Below are 5,092 nucleotides of genomic sequence, written 5' to 3'. Positions count from 1 at the left end.
CTTTCTCGCAGCAAAGCCCTTATTTAACCTCTCTCCGTGAAAGGGGTCCTAACTTTCTAGGAACCCTTTAAGAGCATCTAACTTCACAGTCCTTATCTTCTCTTATTCTCTACACCTTTCAGGCTACCACAACCTCTGTTGGCTCTACCAGAATCTGCAACAGATTTCTTTACCAGAACCCTTTCACTAGGAGTCCTTTGCATCAGAACCCACTACTGCCACATTCTACCACAAGCACGTTCTTGGCCGATTCCAGAGGAAGGAAAGGACAGTAACGTTTGTCAAGAACCTAGAATGTACAGTTATTTGACTTTATCTTCACAAAACCCTGCATAGTAGGTGTAAGATGACCACATTCCTTTTTCCTCTTCCTGGCCATAGAGAAAGGCTGTATTTCCCAGCTTCCCTTGCAGTTAGGCTGAGGTCATGTGATTAGTCTGGCCAGTAGAATGTAGCCAAAAGTAATGTGTGTCGCTCCCAGGCTTGATCCTGAAACTCTCATGAGAGAATCAGCTTGTGATTTCTCCTGTCTACAATGCTTAGAAGCAAGGATGGTAAGGTGTTGGCTCACATACTAGGAGTCCAGATTCCCTAATTGTTGCTTGGAGGAATGCAGACAGGGAACTGAGCAAATATCCAGTTGCATTGTGTTAAGTTGCTGAATTTAATACCAAATTTGTATTTATGTTAGCAAGTCATTATGTTAGTATTCCAGTCTAGTGAGGTTGAGTTGGTGACCTGACAAGCTTTGGTGACCTGACATGAGAATGCAACCCCCTTTTGTTAGACTGTTTTATAGATACATGAGTTCTGAGTTCCAATGCAAACTATAAAAGAAATTTTAGAGAAAAGAAATACCTCAGGGACTGACTCTTCTGCGAAAGAAGTACCACATATTAGAACATCATCACTCTCCAGGTATTAGTTTAAAGCTTCATTTTTGACAAATGGGCTTCTGTCTCAAAGATGAAGATATTTTCAGGTTCTCTAGCCTTTCACTTCAGGGTTGACATTTCTTTTAATGATCAAATACAATGTCATTACCTACCATCTTATAATATGCTATGGAAAGTTCAGAGCCAGCTCTTCACTGTGGCTGCCATCCTCAAATTATTCCAGTGACTTGTCCTGCACTGGACACTACTATTTCATTATATGAACATAAGACTGTTTCATGTAGCACACTTTCAGGTTGAGAGGAACAAACGGTTTATATAAAAACCAACATAGCACAGGAAATAACTTTAGAATCAATGTCAGATAGAACTTTTCCTTAAACTGTTAACCAATCACAACCTTAGGGACTATTTCTCTGATTATCTCTTGCCTTAGGCCTCTTGCAATCACCCTGTATTTGCCACTTTAACATGGCTCTGGAACAATCTCCTTAAATACAAGATACCTCTTACTTTATTGAAAAAGCAATTCAACTCTTTGGGTTGGGTTTCCACCTTTTACAAAAAAGGCCCATCAAACTCATTAACAATGCATGTAAATGCAAGTAACAGAAAATCCAAATGGCATAAACATGTAGAAAGTCAACCATTTCTCTCAATAATAAATCCACTGGTAGGGAGTCCAAGGTTGGCACAGCAGCTCAGTAATGCCATCAAGTACTCAGGCTATTGTTATTTCTTCACCATCCATGCCATGTTGACTTTTAGCATCAAACCTGTTGCCTAATAAGTTATGAATAGGCTGCTGTTCCTCAGGAGTCACATCCAAATTGCAGACTGAAAGAAAGGGAATAAAGTGGTGCCTGTATGAAGAAAAGCAGATTCTCTTCCCAACAATTCCAGCACACTTGTTTAGGTGTCATTGATAGAGTGGCCAGATCTCGAGAAGGCTGAGAAGTATTTTTGCTAGGCTTTGTTGCCCAGAGTAAAGTTGGAGTTCATTTAATAAAGAAAGTGGGAAGGATAGATAAGGAATAGGAAATTAGCAGTGTCTGACACACTTTGTCTTAGTCTGTTCTGACTGGTATAACAAAATACCTTAGACTGGGTGGTTTATAAATAACACAAATTTATTTCCCACAGTTCTGGAGGCTGGAAGTCTGAGATCAGGGTGCCAGCATGGTCAGGTGAGAGCCCTCTTCTGGGTTGCAGACTGACAGCTTATCCTTGTAACCTCATGTGATGGAGAGCAGAGAGCACCTCTCTCCTACCTCTTATAAGGCCACAATCGCAGTCATGAAGACTCCACCCTCATGACCTCATCTACCCTAGTTATCACCTCCCAAAGGCCTCACATCTTAATACACCTCATGAGGCAGGGGATCAGAGTGGAGGGGAATAGGATTTCAACATGTGACCATTCAGTCCATAACACCCTTGAAGATGTGTTCCTTAAAATGACCACCTACCTCAGGGATGAAATGCAACTATTTAAACCCCAGAAATAGGTACCATTAGTTTTTGTTTTAAATGGCAATTTTCCACAATGCTTCACATATTAATATAGGTGATATTTAGAATCCTCTTTTTTGCTTCTTGTAGTTCAAAAATTCTAGCAATTTAATTTCAAGAGCATTTTTAAATAAATGAATTTGTAATCTCCAGATGGTTGGCTTTTCGTCTCTTACATCATCATTGCAAAACACCTCTTATTAGTGGTATTTTAAGCTTTTTTTAGACTCAAGTATAAGAATGATTAAATATTAATCTCCCTTTTAAAACCAAATTTAAGCACCATTTAATTTATTTTAAAGCAGTCTAAAACTTACAGAAAAATTGCAAGTATAGTATAAATAACTTTTTTAAAAATCTTGAACCATTTGAGAGTAAGTTGCTAACCTAATGCCCCATCACCCCGAATACTGAGTGGGGGGTTGCATGCAGGACATTCTCCCACATAATCACAATTCAACAACCAAAACCAGGACATTAACATTGATAATAAACACTACTTAATCCTGAGACCCTCCCCATTAAATTTCATCAATTGTCCCAGTAATACCTTTCAGAGCAGAATAAAGGATACACTTCAGAATGTGTGTTGCATTGGTCACATCTCTTTAGCCTCCTTATTCTGAAATGTTTCCTCAGTCTTTCTTTGACTTTCATGGTCTCAATACTTTCAAAGATTACAGCTCGTCATTTTGTGGAATATCTGTCCGTTTTGGGTGTGTTTGTGGTCAGCAGCAAAACACCAAAGTGACACTGTGTTCTTACTTCATCTCATCAGGTGGCACCCAGCTTCAGTTTGTCCTATTACTGATGGTGTTCACTTTAATGACCTGATTAAAATGGTGCCTACCAGACCTCCTCACAATGAAGTAACTCCAAAATGAAGTTAGTATTTTTTTCCCTTTGGAATTAATATGTCATTTTGTCCCATTATTCTTTGAGTATTTTCTTTTGTTCTAGCAGAACAAAAATGTTCCAAGCTCATGTTGTACTTTCCCTGCCCCAGTGTTGGAAGTGGACATTTCTCCAAGGAATAAAGTTACCAAATAAAATATAAGTTAATCAATTAAATTTGGATTTCAGGTAATTAATATGTAGTGTAGTCAAGCCCCCCTTCATAATTTATTTGCTAAATTTTTTCTATATTTTTATATGCCTAATATGGCCCCCTACCAAGGATCCCTGGTTCCTTTAAGTGGCAAATGGTATTTAGATGACAAAATCTGGTAGGTTACCTGGCTGCAATTTGACTTCACAGCTCTCAAGCTCTCTTGATGATTAGAGCTAGGGAACATGTACACACACACACACACACATTTACATATATATTTACATATGTCAATATCAATGTCATATAGATACAGATAGGTTGCAATTTATGAGTTCACACTGATGACTTCTAATCCCACACCTGAGAGTTTATTATCATTTTCTCCCTCTCCATATTTGTGACTTCATTCTCCTAGAGTGAGAAATCTAGCTGATCTTACCTTAATATATTTACTTACTGAACATTCCCTTGGTATATAACTAAACTTGCATTACTGCCACTGCCCCCTTGCCCACCAGGATGCCCTCCTCAGTATGATGTGCTTGGCCCCCTGTGCCAGGTCATTTCCACAGGTAGATACCCCCTTCACCCAACTTGGGCTCTGACACCTCACCACGGGCCACCTCACAGCATGGACACCCTCTTCCCCTTGCCTGGGGTCTGGCCCCTTGTAGCGCGTGACCCGTCTGCATGGATCCTCTCCTTTCCTTTCTCAGGCTTTGCCATCACACACCAGGCTCTCCTCTGTATGCAAGGCCTCCTCAGCCTGCTCAGACTCCGACCACACACCAGTCCTTCCCCTGTGTATACACCCTCCTCAACTTGCTCTGAGCATGAAAGTCTTCGGACAAAAATGATACTTCAGTATGAAATATTAAATTACTCATTGCTCATAACACAAGCTTGAGGTTATCAATGTAAAAGAGGTTTTGATGGAGGCAACTGGAAAAAACGTTAGGAATATTTTTACTCATTTACATTGACTTGATACTAATCATTACTTAGAGACTAATAATAAAAACCCAAGAAAAGTCAAAATTAGAAATGTAGACTATTATTTAAAAGTCTGTGTTTGTCTCTACTTCCTCTCCAAACCCCCTAAGATGAACAGAAAGACATAAAAAGCACAAAGAACAGGAGATGAAATGACAGCAGGGAAGGAATGTCAGGACATACTAGAAGGCAGAAAGTAGAAGGATAAGGAATAACTACCTTAAAGAAAAGGGAGTCAACCTAAGTTCCTACAGCAGAGGGTCCAACAAAATCCAGCCAACCTGTAACGTGGAACTCTAGAAAAATGCCAAAAATTGAAGTTACTAGTTGCCTCTGAAGGCATTAAGTGCAGGGCCAAGCAGGAAACAGGCTTTTTCTGAAATATGAATGGACAGCCAAAGATCACCAGACATTTGAGAAAAGCCTAATATAAAAGCAAAAAAATAAAATTAGCTTGGAAAAAACTGAGGCAACACAGAATAAGAAAAGTATCAGAGACTGCAATAAAATTTATGAAGATGAAGGGTATGGGACAGTGCGTGTGCACGTGTGTGTGAAAGACTTATCTTTAATAATAAGAACTTAACAGATGATGTCTTGGTTTGAAAAATCATGACATATCTCTGTCAGCATGTTCTTT

The sequence above is a fragment of the Manis javanica genome, chromosome 3, assembly GCF_040802235.1.
Source record: "Manis javanica isolate MJ-LG chromosome 3, MJ_LKY, whole genome shotgun sequence".
NCBI classification, from domain to species: domain Eukaryota; kingdom Metazoa; phylum Chordata; class Mammalia; order Pholidota; family Manidae; genus Manis; species Manis javanica.
Note: the sequence above shows the minus strand (reverse complement) of the source record.